Source organism: Lissotriton vulgaris, chromosome 1_1 (assembly GCF_964263255.1).
Source record: "Lissotriton vulgaris chromosome 1_1, aLisVul1.2, whole genome shotgun sequence".
Lineage (NCBI taxonomy): Eukaryota > Metazoa > Chordata > Amphibia > Caudata > Salamandridae > Lissotriton > Lissotriton vulgaris.
In genome coordinates this window covers 1,498,666,082-1,498,682,054 of record NC_141685.1, presented here as the reverse complement: position 1 = coordinate 1,498,682,054, position 15,973 = coordinate 1,498,666,082, and the positions used below count along the sequence as shown (strand labels likewise).

The 15,973-nt window shown below is 41.7% G+C and overlaps 1 protein-coding gene across 1 annotated transcript in view; it reads right to left on the bottom strand.

Annotated features, from left to right (window-relative positions):
- The window catches only part of LOC147750721 (metabotropic glutamate receptor 8-like), a 2,581,536-nt gene that overhangs the window by 136,009 nt on the left and 2,429,554 nt on the right, over positions 1-15,973 (bottom strand). The gene's annotated exons all lie outside the window — the stretch shown is intronic.

Below are 15,973 nucleotides of genomic sequence, written 5' to 3'. Positions count from 1 at the left end.
GCAAGGTCCTTCACCATGCCTATACAACATCCAATGACCTTGCTAGGTTTGACCCCACACGCCTGGTCCAATGTCCTAAGTGCCACGCAGACGAGGCCGATTTTTTACATCTCACCTGGACTTGCCCACACATACAAGCATAATGAACTAAAATGTTTTCCCTAATATCCACTATGACTGGGATTTCACTCACACCCAGCTCCTTACTGGCTCTCCTGGGGTATGTCAAGGAGGTCCCAAAGAGCATATGTGTAGGTTTACAGCACTTGTACTTGCTAAGTAAGGATTAACACGACACTGGGGCAGCAGAAGCCCTGAAACCGCATGGTCTACTGTGACATGACCAGTGAAGTCTGTGCTACGTTGGAACCCCCAACGTCCCGACCCAAGGACATCTAGCAACCACTCAGTGATTACATAGTGACCCTAGACTTTGATATGCCTGATTGACATGTTTTTATGTGGCTATTCATATGTTTTACAACCTGAGATCTGAATAGCTGGCCAGTCAGCGACTGCCACAGTTCACTAGAAGACCTGTGACTTGCTATGAGTTGTCCTACTGCAATCAGAGCAGTAAAGAAAAAAAAAAAGATCAATGGTTTGGCCGGCCCAAACAGTTGTGCGCGCTTTGCATGTCCCCCTCCAGGGTGTAATACACAGCCTGGTGGGAACATGCAGATGCTTCCAGTCCCTGTCTGAGCGGCAAACCATAGCAATCAGATAAATCACAATGCTGCATTGCAGCATTGTGATTGGTTTAAGGGCGCCTGTGTGCTTCCTGCTTCCGGGACTCGCCAGGAAGCGGAGCAATGATGGAGCAGAGACAGCGGCTATGAAAAGGTGCTTTTTTTATGGTTTGTTTGTTTGACCCCGTGCCCGCCACCTTCTTTCCCTGCCAACCGCCTCTGCTCCTATATGAATCTGTTTATGCTACTGCTTATCATATGTACCAGTGAATTGAGATACTACCGATATTGGACTTTAGTATGCTCATGAAAAAGGGCCGTTTTCGACTGCTTGTTGTTATAAAATGAAATTAATAAATAAAGTCATAAAAAGAAAATGCAGCACCCTTTCCGTGGTGGACTTTCTTTCCGTGGTGGACTTTCACAAAGTTAAATCATAACTGTAGCAGTTCAGTCACTCTTCATCGGAAGGCTGAGTTACCACTGATAGCTGGTTGAACCAAAGCAAATGTACTGGTGGGAGTTCTCCATCACTACCATTCCTTCATATCAGAAAACTAGATATTATCATGTATATGTGAGATTCCTATTTTGAATCATTTGTTACACGCTTTCAATTTGAATATATTTGTAGTTTCTAAATAATACATTTATAATCTTTTCTTTAACTTAGCTCGGACGGGCAATTTATTCACTGCTTAACTGTACTGATGTTTCGAGTGTTGTTATCTCGAATAATTCTTGAAAACCTTTAAATGACAAACTGTAATTTTGGCCTGTTTACTACACTGTGAGAGAATATTCTTTGAGGAAAGGGGTTTTATCCATGTAGGGACCTGATGACCTGGTTGTGTCACAGATCCCATTACGTCTATGGCCTATCACTACCACCCGAGTTTGCCAGGTGGACTTCTCACAAAGGGCCAGATGTAGGTAACTCTAATTTACAGATTCATAAATACCGAATTTTACCGATTAGGTATTTATGAATCGGTAAATTTGAAGGAGGGAGATGTAGGTAAATCAAAAATCTGATTTACCGAATCTGTAACATTCGATATTTACCGATTCGATAAATACCGAATCGGTATTGCCCATTGATTCCTATGGCCTTGAAGCCCATAGGAATCAATGGGCAATACCGATTCCGTATTTACCGAATCGGTCAATACCGAAGGTTGCAAGGGTGCAGGGGGTGTCACTTTGACACCCTCTAGCACCCCAAGTACAGGCTTGTGTGCCATGTGGCTCACATACATGCCCTAAGGGCATGTCTGTGTGTCGCATTGCACCTGAATTCGGTATTTTACCACCCAATAGGATTGGGTGGTAAAATACCGACTCTTAAGGGCCTGTGGCACTCTTAGGAGTGCCACCTACATATAGATTTACCGAATCTGTAAATATACCGATTCTGTATTTTACCGATTCTGTAAATTTACCGATTCGGTAAATATACAGAATCGGTAAAATATAGGCCCCCTACATATGAAAACCCTAATACTGGTCGTTAACGGTCGAATTCGGCCGTTACCGACCAGTATTAGGGCTCCTACATCTGGCCCTAAATGCTTACATATTAGGGAGCATTGCATTTACATATCTGCATAGTTATGAACGAGTTGCACATGCCACATAAATTGTCCCTTGCTGTATAACAAAAGGAGTTCACCACAAAATACTTTTCACCTCACAGAAAACTGGTGCACATGAAAGGAAACGAATGTCTTAAAATGTAGCAAATTGTAACTGTTCCACTTTCACTTGCTAATTAATCTAGTCAGTGTGGTGACCAGGCTATCACAATTGATGCACTAGAGAAGGTCTTTGCCTACAGCTGTAAACAAAATTCTATATATTTATTTATCATGCAAATGTCTGTTTATATCACGGTGTTGTCAAAGAATATGTTATTTGTATTTGAAGAGGACACTCAGAGTTCATATGTATGGCTTAAAGTACCGACTAATGAGACACTTACATCATAAATATGTAATGTATATTACTAGGCTCTATGGCTATTTCCTGTAAGATAACTGTCCTTCCAATGGTATTTTAGACTGAAAAAACAGAGTTTATTCAAAGTGTAAATCACTTTTTAAATGGGATCTTTAGAGCTAAAGAGGAACACATTTACTACATGAGTTGTGTACATGTTGGATTGTTTTCCATAGAATCCAATGCTGGATATGGTTGAAACTAGATCTTTTAAGATGAGAGGAGCATTCATTGTTGGTGACAAACATTTTGAATAAGATTATTGTTTACATTAGTTCTTGCATTAGTTTGCTTCTTGTTTTATCACATCTGTATCATATTTACACAAATCAATAAGTGTAAAATGTTAAATTATGTAATGTCTTATCGTGTATAAAATGCTGCAGAATATGGCGCCTCCAGCCACATAGTTTTCTCTTTCTTTGCAACAGTATTTAAACGTCCCATCTCTTTAATTTGGTCACTTAGAGGTGCACAATTCCAGTGGTCCTGTTTATGATATAGTTATTCAAACTAAACAAAGGGAAAATTAATTCTGAGAACCCTCATAGTTCTCTCTGTGTGGCATTGCAGTAAAATCAAGCACAAAATGTGAATGAATGTTGATTAATATAAATCATCAGTCTTATTTGCTTGTGATGCTAAATAGCGAGATATGAAACATCCCATCAATTTTAAACGATCCTTATTAGCCTCGTGTTCGAAGCATTTGAAGATCTCCATTTTGGGCAAATGTTGATCTGATCTCTTCTCTAAAAAAAAGCTTAGTAAATGAAAGGTCGAGTATCAGTGGCACAGTGATTGAAAGATAATTTTCCCACTCTGTAACTCAAAAAGCCAATAACTTATTTAACAGGTTTCTCCGGCTTCATGTGGCTGTCGCAAACAAGGAACTACATTGCATATTATGAATAGCTCACTATGGATTCAAAATTTATGAACTGGCTAATGGGAACTTTACGGAGCAACATACATTTTACTGTTTGATGCAGGAGGCAAACAGTGCTCCAGCATACTGAGATGCTTAAAGAGCTATCTGCAATGGTTTAGGTTAAAATGAGTTTGGCAAAGCATTCTGAAATAGAATGTTCTGATAATTATATATTGCATTTCTAATTAAAAAGAAATGCAATCCTAATGTTTTGGTGGCTTGTAAACAAGAGATCCATTTTTCATAGGGAATTTGATGTGTAATTTAACCTTTTACGTTATTTACACAAAGGCCATGTGTGACCTTGGAGAGGAATTGCACCAATAGTAGTGGTGGCAAGAATTATAGATATTCACTCGGTTTGTTCTGAATCATAGTTCACAGTTTTCTTTGCATCAAGCCTAGATACCTTTAAGCAATATATTTTACATGATAATAGTTTCACAATTTTGTCCCTTCTCCTTTCTGTTACAATATCAGGTCTGATGTTTGATCTGCATCGCATGTGGATATGTCAATAAATGACGTTTAGGAAGTGTAGACTGGCTGCACTCAAGGTGGCCACTCTATGATCGAGTTCTGTGAGTTGGCTGTAGCAGTCTTAAAGGAGCCTCTCATTTATTATTTACTGCTCCTAGCAAGGTGTGCCCTATAATTCTCTCAGGCATTTTAACATAATAGATGTTCATGCTTGTGTTGCCCCTATAAGACGCAGGGGCACCACCAAGCATTTTGCAATGTTGTGGGACTGCTGGAAGTGCAGCAGCACCCCCACCAACATTTAACCCCTGCTAAGGAGGTGGGGCGGCCATGCGGCGGTCACGTGCTCATGACGGAACCGCTCTGTCACGGCCCGCGGGTGGGCTGTGCTTGTGACGGAACGGTTCCGTCACGGCCCTGCCCGCTCAATAGAGAGCGCTGCACAGGCGCGAAATCAGCACCGCGCAGGCGCGGCGAGCGGGCCGTGACGGAACTGTTCCGTCACCAGCACAGGCCACCCGAGGCTCGTGACGGAACCGTTCCGTCACGAGCATGGGAGGGGTTAAAAAGAACAGTAAGTCTCCTGGGTCATTGAATCCATGACCCCAGGAGAACTTCCAATATTTTTGGAAACACTCCTAACTAGAGCTCTAGGTTCTTAAGCTGGAGTGCAGAGCTCCCTTGTGTTTGGTTATATGGCTTTACTTTGTAGCTTGATTTCTTTTTTTAAAAGATCAAAGACATGTTGAAGTTTTTTTATAAAAATGTATGATTTTTTCAATGACAATCACTTTTATTAAACATTGAACTGTGTGAACTAATGAACTACACATTTCATTATAATTATTGGCCATTTTTTGACAAAGACAACATATGTGATTTATATATGGTGATATTCTGAACCTTTCTTAAAGTCAATAGGTCCACATTTAATTTTTTGGTATTCTGACCCTTTGGCAACATCAGTAGCTCTGCCTTAGTTAAAATGACACCCCTTATATTCAGCCATGTGTGCTCCCACCACGTGGATGAACATTACAATTTCCCTGCCTGCAGTTGGGGACCCTGGGATCTGGGGTACCTGTGGCCTGAGGCGGCACAGGAGAGTACAGTCCCTGGGGCCATTGTATGGTTCTGAGGGGTGGGGGTGATTGGCCCCCTCTCCATCTGGAAAGTTTTGGACCCGGGTTATTAAGGCCCGGGGCCTCTTCAGGCAAGGAGAGGGGGAGGTGCATGACACCCTTCCATTTATTATAAATTCAGCTTCAGGGATGGGATCCTTAGGGCCTTAGAGACTTGGGGAAGGGGGCAATTAGCCCCCCTTAACTTTAGTTTTAACATAGCCCGTGGGGGAGGGTTCCTCTGGGTCTTTTTAGGTTTTGGTGAGGGAGGCCGTGTGCTCCCTTCTCTTTAATAAAATATCAAATCCTGGGGATAGGGACACCAGGGCCTCACAGAGGCTTGGGCACAGAGACCATGTGATGCAAAATAAAAAAAATGAAAAATAAAAAAATAAATGAAAAAATAAAAAAAATGAACCACCGACCCCAGAACTCATTTATTTACTGTGGATTAACCATTAATTTACAGCAACATTTGAAAAGAATGTAGGGTCCCAGGCGTTGGTGATCTGGTTATTCCTACCCTGCCCCCTTATGCCTTTTTTATTCTCCAATTTTCTTAGGACTTGGAACTAAGTCCTAGGACGGCTGCTGCCACATCATTGTTGATGTGGTGGCAGCCATTCAGATCTCAGCATGAGATATGTAGGCTCCACAGATACTCTGTGGTTTGATATATTCAAAGGTTTTGAGAAGTAATTGCTCAAAAACTACTGAATACCTGTACAGCAAATCACAAAAAGCACGCTTTATGAACCAAAATCTAGCTGTCCAAGAAATTTGGTGTAAATTTATTGAGCAGTTGGATATGTAGCTGTGTCTAAAGTTCCCATGGAAAAATGAGTGAGGAAAACATGTAGTTAGACTGCCCCCTTTTTTTTGGCCCTCACTTGAGGGATCATCCCGAAGCTTTCCAGGAAGGGGCTAAGATGCACATTTTTGGGGGGAAAGTTTAGTCATTTAGGTGAATATATCAGTAAAAACTGAAGATTTTAAACATAGAAAAGCACTGATGTTTACTGAACTAACTATACCTTGTGCCCAACCATGCAAAGTGCTATATCAATCAAATATGTCATTTCAGATGTCCCATCGATGTTATCAATGATGTCATACAACATGTTGTGGATGATGTACTATGCAAGGCCATAAGTAGTGCATGGCGAGGTTGTGAGTTGCAGTTATAACTTGTTCATTTCAGTGGTTGCGTGTAATCCAAACATTACATTTTAACTAACATTTTTTAACGTAAACTAACAATATAAAAGGGTGTTATTGTAAGTAAGGCAGACCTACTTGCTTTGACAAATGATTAGAAAACCAACATATAAAAGGCAGGCCTAACTGCTTTTTCAGGGAGTCTGCAACTCAGCATATTTGGAGCAGACCTATTGGCTTTGTAACTAAATCAACATAATAAATTGTCAATAAATATAATTCAATGTATTCCCATGTACACATGACAGTGCTAACAAATAATTATAGTCACACTATTTTTTTTAAAAAAAGCAAAGCAGCCATAAACAAGTGTTTGAGTCTTTCTTTAACATTCTTCAGGCCACAAAAGGCAGCCATAAGACCCACAACAAAGGGACCCCAAACTCAAAGAGCATATAGCACCAACTCAGAGTGCATTAAAGAAGATGGTAAGTGCTCCAGAGGTCATGAATAGGGGTGGGCAGAGCTCACAGATTTGTACTTTGGGTAATTCCGTGGAGAAGCACAATAACTCAGTGGAATTCCATGGAGTTTTGCTCACACATAGTAATAGTATACAGATCTAGAGGTGAATTTGCATGATATTGCTAATGCTAACAACAATTCCTTGAACCCAATGATAAGGCCCATTATCTGCTAATTAATGATCCATTGCTCAATGAAGCCATGGTGAAATCGTTGAGTTTCAGTTAAACATTACATGATCATTACATGTGAATGGGATAAAAAACAAAGAGAACATGTGGGCAAGGAATGTCTGTCATTGAGCCCAAATATCATATGAAGTGAAGTAACTAAATGCCATAACATCATCCTTGTTATTAAACAAAGAATCCAGTGAAATGAAACCGATAAGAGAACATGTAAATAATACAAGAGATGAGACGTGCTCTCATGGAGAAATGAGCCCCACATTTTAGCCCGGAATTTGAACTTGAAACAGCCTTTTATTATTATATCACTTACAGTGCTTGCGCTCCTAAACGCTTACTTTTCTAATCTTACTGTAAATGTTGCCAGCAGTTTTGCTCAATGGCGCTTAGCATTTTTACCTGCATTACTTTGCCAACCTTGTTGTTTCCGCTTCCCAGGTCCGACGCAGTTCTAGCGGATTGATCGGAGGGAAGCGGACACACCCCCTGCTTCCTCCACCTCACTTCCGGTCGGTGTAATGGCGGACTTCGCTCGCGTTGCCGTCTTCTCGTGGGTTTGGCTCGTGGGTTCGATCCCTGTCCTCCTCACGAGCCAAAGCCCGAGCCTAGTGTGTTTACTTTCAAGTAGATGTATACACGAGCCACGGCCGTGTATACTCCTGTTGTATTTTGAATTACTCCCCTCGCGCATGGACGGCTGAGTCTTTCCGTTTGCCATTGTAACCACCGGCTTCACGGAGACCAGACGTCCATGACGGGTGGAGTCATCTTTATGAAGAATAAATCCTCTTACCTAAATCTCCTGCTTCATCCAATTTATTACATATTTTGGCGACGATCGGGAGACTCCACCCCACCCACGCTGACCTTTTCTTTCGGATTCAGCACTTCGTCAATTTTCATGTGATGTCATTGGTCGGATGAAACTACCAATCAACGGAGTCGCCTTTCCTAATCTCGTCTATAAACGACTCCTATTGGATTACAATCACGAACCTCATTGGATGTTTCTAAAACAACAACTTTATTGAGGTATCGACGAGAAAACTGAAGACACGACAAGGTACTGTGTTGGCTGAAAGTTGTTATTTATTGAGATTAAGCTTAACGATACGCTCGTTGTCATCGAAAACATTGCGTGTCACTACAGCGACACGCACGCTTTCGACATTCAACGATTTTAACTTTTCATTAATCTTCGCGTATCTCACCCAACGACACGCACGTTATTGATGGAACTAAATATTTTCATTGCGTGTCGTCTTCAACGATACGCACGTTGTTTATTACTCATTTAACTATTGTGTCTTACAACAATGACACATACGCTCTCAGCATTTAATCACACAGTTGTGCACCGCGTACCACAGCGATACGCACGCTTTTTCATCTCAGAAATCGCATAGCTACAGCAAAGCATTCGTCTTTAAAGTTACATATTTACAACAAAACGTTTGTGTTTAAGTTTTTTTTTTTTAATCTTCTTTGTTTAGTATTAAGTATTACTTAAATACCTATATTTCTGTCAGAGTTGTTTACCTTTTCATTTTAACATAAGCAACCAACATGGCTAACAATCAGTGGCACCAGATTACTCAACCCCCACCGTTCTTAGACAAACCTGGCACTCCAGACATAATTTGGTCTGAGTGGTTTGGGTTATTTGAGAACCATTTAGTGGCTATAGATGCTTCTGATTATTCTGATAAAAGAAAGTTCGCTATTCTTTTTGGTTGTCTAGGGCAAGCTGGTCAACGAATATTTAAAAGTATCGTTCCTATTGCACCACCCATTTCCCTAGATGAAAGTGGGGATAATCTTTGGAACGTTTACATTGAAGCTATTGCAAGGTTAAAAAAACAATTTTGTGATGAACCTAACATTATGTTAGAGAGACACAACTTCTATGCCAGGAAACAAAGGGATGATGAGAAGGTGGAAGAATACATCGCTGCACTCAGAGTTTTAGCAATTACTTGCAATTTCGAACCTTCTCCTGATAAATTTATTAGAGACCAGTTTGTTTTTAATTGTGCATCAAGAAAGATTAAACAAAGAATTTTGGGATGCAAGAATCCTTCTTTAAGTGAAGTCATAGACTTAGCCCTTAGCATTGAACGGTCAACATTAACCAGCAAAGTTGTTATGGAACAACCTAAACAAGGCATTAATGCTATAGACTGCTATGACTCTGATGAAGGAGAAACGCTCTGCGCCATTGCTAATAAAGGCAGAGTTCAACCTAATAAATTTAACCAAAGGAAAAAAACTTACTTTTGTTATAGGTGCGGTTCAAAGGATCACATTGGGAACGCCCCAAATTGCCCTGCTCTCAAGAAGCGGTGTTCTATTTGTAAAAAAATTGGACATTTTCAGGGGGTTTGCAGATTCGCAAAAAAACCCTCCAATGTTAATATGGTGGACTTCGATACATGTACTGAATCTTTTAAAAACATTGTTGTAACTCTTGATGCTAATGGTGACATTGATTCTATTAAGGGTCCACTATGTGCAGCTATTATTGATAATGTTCACCTTCAAGTCATGGCAGATTCAGGCTCCCCATACACTATCCTTAGAGATTCAACTTTTTACGATAAATGGGACAAAAGAGTCGAATTGATTGAATCTGATGTTAATCCACTAGCATTTGGGGAGAAGAATATTAACATGCTAGGATATTTTGAAGGATTAGTCCAATGCTTGGGGAGGGAAACCGTCACTAAAATTTACGTAGCAGAAAAAGGCAAAGACATCGTGGGCTGGAAAGACTTAGCTTTGATGGGTCTTTATTTAGTTCCAGGTGATGAGAACCCCATTAAAGTTGGAAAGTTACCTACTTTTAAAACTAATTTACCTGTTGCTGTAATTGACGACCACAACACAAAGATTCAAGAAATTTTGGCAGAATTTAAACCAGTGTTCATGGAAACGGTAGGGAGTGTCAAGGGATTTGAGCATAAGATCAGACTTTTACCTGGGGCACAACCAGTTAGTCATAAAGTTAGAGCTGTCCCACTGAGTGTCAGATCTGAATTAAAAATAATGTTGGATGGTTTGTGTAAACAAGGTATCATTTCCCCCATCAATTCTTCACAATGGGTCGCACCAGTTGTAGTCGCACGCAAAAAGACTGGGGAAATTAGATTATGTGCGGACTTACGCTCATTAAATAAGAACATTATTGTGGACTGCCACCCGCTACCAAGAATCCATGAGCTTCTGGCTAACATAGGTGACGCTAAATGGTTCTCCTTGATCGATCTGAGGTCAGCGTACCATCAGGTGTCTTTAGCGAAGGAATCCCAAGAACTTACCTCTTTTATTACTCCTTTCGGAGCTTTTAAATTCCTTCGCCTACCATTTGGGTTAGCGTCTGCTGGTAGTGTTTTCCAGAAACTGATGGATGTGATGTTTCAAGGCATAGCGGGTGTGCAGGCATACCTTGATGACATCCTGATTTTTGCCAAATCACTAAATGAACACGATGTTATTCTTAGGAATGTACTTTCAATTTTAATGTCAAGAAACATGACTGTTCGCGCAGACAAATGTAAGTTTGCTGTTAACAAGATTGATTATCTAGGACATACAGTATCGGACCAAGGTATCACTCCCAAATGTTCAGTCGTTAGAGCCATAGAAGATGCAAAGCCTCCTCCTGATAAGGATGCTTTGCGATCCTTCCTAGGACTTGCAGAATATTATGCAAGGTTTGTCCAGTCGTATTCCCAAATAGTGGAACCTTTGAGAAAACTTTTGAGGAAAGGGTCTAGTTTCATTTGGACACAAGAGTTGGACAAGGTTTTTTGTGAGATCAAGAAGATGATTGTTTCTGCTAAAGCCATACATGCCTTCAGAGAAGATGCCATTTCAGTTATCACGGTAGATGCGAGTATCTCTGGTCTAGGGGCAGTCCTTACACAAAAGGTGAATGGTCAGGAACAAACTGTGGCGTTTGCGTCTAGAGCACTTAAAGAGTTCGAACAGAGGTACAGCACTATTGAAAGGGAAGCCTTAGCTTGCGCTTGGGCGGTCCACAAGTTTAAAATGTACATTTGGGGGAGGAGATTTGAATTGGTCACTGATCACAAGCCACTAATTTACATTTTTGACAAACCCAGTTCAGCGTCCATGTCAGCTCGTCTGATGAGGTTAGTCTCTAAATTACAAGAGTTCAATTTTTCTGTTAAGCATATAGTTGGTGGCAAGAATTTTCGCGCTGATTGCCTATCTAGAATGGCTATGGAGAAGGACGATGAGGAGGATTTTCTTGTAGAGGACGTCGAGTGCGTTACCTTTGTGGATGCTGTAGATGAGATTAGTGACGTGATTTCTGAAGGCGATTGGAAGGAAGCCACTGATTCAGATAATGTGTTGTTAAAGGTGATAGAATTTACTACACGGTGTTGGCCTGAACCAAGAAGTCTGAATGGCGATCTACGCAGTTTTGCTCAAATTTCTGAGGAACTATCCGTTGAGAACAATGTAGTACGAAGAGGTGAGAAATTTGTCCCTCCTTTTAAACTGAGGGAGTCTATTATTAATAAGGCTCATCAAGGACATCTGGGGTCAACTAAAACCTCTATGCGCATTAAGCAGCACTATTGGTGGCCCTCAATTGATGTCCAAGTTAAAAGTTTGATTGACTCGTGCCCGGAGTGTTTATTATCCGATAAACATTGGCGCACGCTGAAAGTTCCCCTACACCCCACGTTCCCCTCCTGTTTCTGGCGTTCCTAGCCATTCCTCCCAACAAGCCCCTCAGTCTTCAGAGCAGTCTTCAGGGGAGACTTCTCGGGTTCCTCCAAACGTTGTTGTTACTCAGGATGTCCCTGCTCACACAAAAGTTTCTTCTTTCGGCAGACACATCAGGGTCCCTGAGAGATATAACGAGTTCATTAAATTTTAAGCATTTGTATTACCTGTATTTAGATCCATTTTCTGCACATGTTTTTTTTTTTTTTTTCTTCTCTTCTTTCCATTGTTTTTGGCTGTTGTAAGGGGGAAGGTGGTGTAATGGCGGACTTCGCTCGCGTTGCCGTCTTCTCGTGGGTTTGGCTCGTGGGTTCGATCCCTGTCCTCCTCACGAGCCAAAGCCCGAGCCTAGTGTGTTTACTTTCAAGTAGATGTATACACGAGCCACGGCCGTGTATACTCCTGTTGTATTTTGAATTACTCCCCTCGCGCATGGACGGCTGAGTCTTTCCGTTTGCCATTGTAACCACCGGCTTCACGGAGACCAGACGTCCATGACGGGTGGAGTCATCTTTATGAAGAATAAATCCTCTTACCTAAATCTCCTGCTTCATCCAATTTATTACAGTCGGGAACTCCGACCACAGCCTTTCCTGCGCCCGGCCAGCTATTTAATCATAAGCTGGGCCGGACACACAAGGATACAAGAGGTGAGACGTGCTATCACGGAGAAACGAGCACCACATTTTAGCCCGGAATTTGAACTTGAAACAGCCTTTTATTATTTTATCACTTACCATGCTTGTGCTCTTAAACGCTTTTAATCTTAACTTTCTATTCTTACTGTAAATGTTAGCAGAAGTTTTGCACAGTAGCGCTTAGTGTTTTCACCTGCATTACTTTGCCAACCTTGTTGTTTCCGCTTCCCCGGTCCGACGCGGCTCTAGCTGAATGATCCAAGGGAAGCGGACACGCCCCCCTACTTCCTCTACCTCACTTCCAGTCGGGAACTCCGATCACTGCCTTTCCTGCGCCCGGCCAGCTATTTAATCATATGCTAGGCCGGACGCGCAGCAGAAGTGCGCAGCTGGAGTGCCAAAGGCAAGCCCGTCTGCTTCTCTTCACGCCAAGACCACGACAAGGGCAGGAACCTCTGCCCAAATTAGTCCTAAACTGGTCTACACATCTACAACACTGAAAACTTTTAACAAAGGAGGATCAGACAAATGTTTGATAGCAGCGGAGAAGTTAAAGGGGGCCTGTTCATGTCACCACTGCAGATTAGAAGTTCCTATTGCAATTGACAACCACAAATTAGCTGCACCCATTAACACTGCCCAAATTAAAGGGGGACTAACCAATGCCCGCTCTATGTGCAAACACAGCCAAGATATTAGAGACTTAATAATGGAACAACAGCTAGATTTCCTATTTATTACGGAGACCTGACTGAAAGATTGGTGTAACCTATACATCACGATAGCTTTACCACCACTGTATACGATCTATTGAAAGGACAGAGAAAACACCAGAGGAGGGGGGTCTGGCCATTATCCTCAGGGACACGTTTCATTGCACAACTTTGAAATATACACACTTAAGAGAGCATAAAGTCTAGGGTTCTGTATCTCACTAGATGCCTCTGTGTCCTTTTCAGGAGGCCTGATTTATCGGCCACTTGGTCATAGCACCACATTCACTGACTCGCTAGGGGACACTCTAAGTCACCTCCTACTTATATATGCTAATTTCACATTATTAGGTGGTTTCAACCTACACCTAGAAGACAAAAAAGAGCCAGACGTAGAAAACCTCCTTCAAATAACAGAATTGCTAGGGCTAATCCGGATGGTAGGTGGTCCTACACATCAAGCCGGCAGCACACTGGAAGGGGTCTGCTCTAAATTCAACCTTCTTTCTGCCAACCTACCCATCCCTCAAACATGCTCAGACCACAATTTTGTGCTCCTCACGTTTAAGATCCCTCTGACAAATCATCGGGACAAATAACAAATCAGCCTGCAACCCAGGTGTAATTGGGCACAACTAGCACCCAATCCCAAGCTAGTTACTACCGCACAGGCCCTGGTGCCCACCCTGATAGGGAACCCTGCAGCAGTCTCAAGTCTTTTCATAACTGTATGACTGCTGTCACAGATTAACTCATTTCACATGATGAAAAGAAAACATCCCAGCAAACCCCCTGGTTTACACTCACTCTCAAACAAGCACACCTCCAATGCAAACAACAAGAGTGGAAATGGAGAAGATGTTATGACGCAGCAGAAAAACAAGCGTAGAAACTAAATAAAATACTTTACCATACACAGATCAAACTAGCAAAACAAGAATACTATTCAAACAAAACACAATAAGCCAATCTAGACCAAATAATAAAATAATTTTTTCGGTCATACAGTCCTATACCAATCCTAAAGCGCTTCAAAAAGAAATACCCCCGTCCCAGAGGCTATGCAATCAAATATCATTCTTTTTTGAAGAAAAGATTACAATTATTCAAAATGATTTCACTACGGCCCCAGTCCTGACCAAATACACCAATCCGGAGCACGAATCTGAAACCACCAAACACTCTATATTCTCATTTAAACCAGTATGACTGGATTAAACTCGAGAAACAATCCTAGCATGCAAATCAGGCTCTCCCCTGGATGCCTGTCCCCCCATAATCCTCCACTGAATCGTAGACACAATTAACCCAGTCTTAAACCAGATTTTGAACTCATCATTAAGTTCAGGGACTGTGCCTGATGGCTGGAAACTAGCAATAGTTAAACCTCTGAAAAAGAACCCAAATATTGATTCAGCTGTACTCTCCAACCTTCGGCCCATATCATTACTTCCCTCATTAGGGAAAATCACAGAAAGATTTGTTCACAAAGAATTATCAACCTATATAGAGACGGCCAACATCCTCCACCCCCAACAATCTGGCTTCTGTCCCAAATACTCCACTGAGTCTGCACTTCTGGAAATAACAGGCATTTTAAAAATGATAGCAAACAGAGGTAGGAAGGTTGTGTTGATCCTACTCGGGCGCGTTTGATAGCATTTCACGCAGCATCCTCCTATCAAGACTCAAATCTAGCGGCATCTCGAACACCGCCTTAGAATGGATAAAATCCTTCCTCTCCAAGCGGAGACAAGTCGTTTCCCTGGGAACTTTCTTATCTGTTGAACAGACCATCACAACTGGAGTGCCTCAAGTTTCCACACTTAGCCCATTATTGTTTTGCATTTATATGACTCCACTTATCTCACTGATCACATCATGCAGGATCGAAGTTACTTCCTACGCAGACAATACCCAAATTACACCATCTGTAGATCAAAATTCTAAGGACACGGAACTCAACTTTAAAAGATGTCTGACCAAGGTCCTTCAGTGGATGAGGGACAACCACCTTAAGTGCAACACCAAGAAGACTGAGATCTTACCTATAGGAAAAGAAGTCTTATTTCTACCAAGCGATTGGTGGCCAGAGGGTACTTCACCCCCGCCTGAGACTGTGAAGGTAGCAAGAAATCTAAGAGTGCAATCTGACTCCTCCCTCACGTTCCAACCACATGCAGTGAAGGTAGCAGGGACTTGCTTCAGCATTATAAGATCCTTAAGAAAATCTTTCGAACTACTCCCCCTCGCAGCAATGAAATCCGTAGCAGTCGCCTTAATACTTTCACAACTTGACTACTGCAACATCCTCCTGTCCGGAGCCAGCAAAAAAACTTTAAAAAGACTCCAAGTAGTCCAACACTTAGCAGCACGTCTTGTTTTAAAACCTTCTTGTAGATCTTCTGCTACCACAGCCCTCAAAACCCTTCATTGGCTTCCATCACACAAGAGAATTCTGTTTAAAATCCTTCTAATCACCTTCAGAGCATCACTCCAGATTGGACCAAAATATCTGTCATCTAGATTCACCCCCTACATCACAAGCAGGACTCTCAGGTCCTCATCAGCCAACCTGCTCAAACCTCCTAATTTCAGATGCAAAACAAAAGGAGGTAAAACATTAGCAGTATTAGGTTCCAGAGCTTGGAACCTACTGCCTTTGCAACTGAGAATGTTAAAAACCAAAACACAATACAGAAAGAACCAGGATGCTCACTTCGGAGTGACAGTTAGCACTTTACAAATATCGCCTTTCATTTCATTTCAATAAT